Below are 1,259 nucleotides of genomic sequence, written 5' to 3'. Positions count from 1 at the left end.
CCACCAACCTGGGGGCGGAGTCAATGTTCGTCAAACCGTTTGAGTAGTGTGTAGGGTGCCTCATGCAATGTTGCGGTAGCTTGCATAGTTTGGAGCAAAGCGTTCAAATCTCGGATATAACGGGCAGTGTTCTTTCTTTAGACTGCACACGCAGAGGTCGGTCCACTCAATAATGAGCAAGATCTACTCAAATTTATATTCATCCCATGGCACTCCTAAAGTGAGCAAGCGGGGCCTTACTCATTTTTGAGCAAAGGCTTGAAAGCCAAAGCAGCATGAGTAAGCTTCACACATTGAAGCGTTTCGTCACCATTCCGGAAGAATGAGTAACTGTTACACATAAATGCGAATGCTTCGCTTGCTTCGGAAATGTGTGATAGTTACACATTTGACTAAATTTATTGTTTTTTAAATGATTTTTCGATAAATAAGAAAACAATGGTTCGAAATAATGTAAAATTGAACTTTATTATTATTTTATACATAATAAAGCAGGAATATTTTAAGCACAAACCTATCGACCCAACTCATTGCGGTTCTGAATCAGGTGCTTTTTACCGGTACCGGTAGCGATTTCTCCATCACGAGTATACCAACGTGCCTAAATTTTAACAAAAACAATATATAATTACTTTATTCTAATGGTTTTAGTTTGTATTACTTACTTTTAGTGGGACTTCTGGTGATCACAACAACCACAATTTTTTCTTTATTTTTTTGTTGTTGTAAAATTGACAAACGCTCGCTTTTTGGAGCGTTTGTCAACAAAATCCAGGAGCTCAAAAATGAGTAACAGGCCAACAGCTCACGGCGTGAGTATGACCTACACATAATTTCCACACATTCTCCCGGATTTGCAGCGATGCACCACAGTGAGTAACTGTTACTCATGCGATGTGCGGAGCAGTTTAAGCGTGTGTAGTAATTTGTGAAGGAATTTTTTAAAGAATTTTCCAGGGAAATTCTTAGAGGAATTTGTTAAGGATTTCCTTGAACTGCTTGGAAATTTTGAATATATTTTTTTCAATTTTTATTTTCAGGAGATATTTCTGGAGGATTTCATGAATTATTTCCTGTAAGAATTCATGGAGTAATTCATGCGAGTGATTCCGAATTCACGTGAGGTATTTCCCGCAAGAACTGGAATTGAAGGAATTTCTGGAGAAATTCCTGTAGTAATTCCTGTTGAAATTCTTGCAGTTATTCTTGGAGGAATTCCTAGAATATTTCTTGAAAGAATTCCTGGGGTGTTTCCCGGA

At 37.8% G+C, this 1,259-nt stretch overlaps 1 long non-coding RNA gene across 1 annotated transcript; it reads right to left on the bottom strand.

Moving 5' to 3' along the window:
• Positions 1 to 449: 449 nt before the first annotated feature.
• Positions 450 to 911, bottom strand: LOC115269300 (uncharacterized). Its single transcript, XR_003898715.2, has 2 exons — positions 666 to 911; positions 450 to 601 (listed from the first exon to the last, which is right to left on the bottom strand). It is a non-coding gene; the product is annotated as an uncharacterized LOC115269300 (long non-coding RNA).
• Positions 912 to 1,259: the final 348 nt, after the last annotated feature.

This window comes from Aedes albopictus, chromosome 1 (assembly GCF_035046485.1).
Source record: "Aedes albopictus strain Foshan chromosome 1, AalbF5, whole genome shotgun sequence".
Taxonomy (NCBI): Eukaryota; Metazoa; Arthropoda; class Insecta; order Diptera; family Culicidae; genus Aedes; species Aedes albopictus.
The sequence above is the reverse complement of the archived record's forward strand: the minus strand, read 5'-3'. Positions and strand labels throughout refer to the sequence as shown.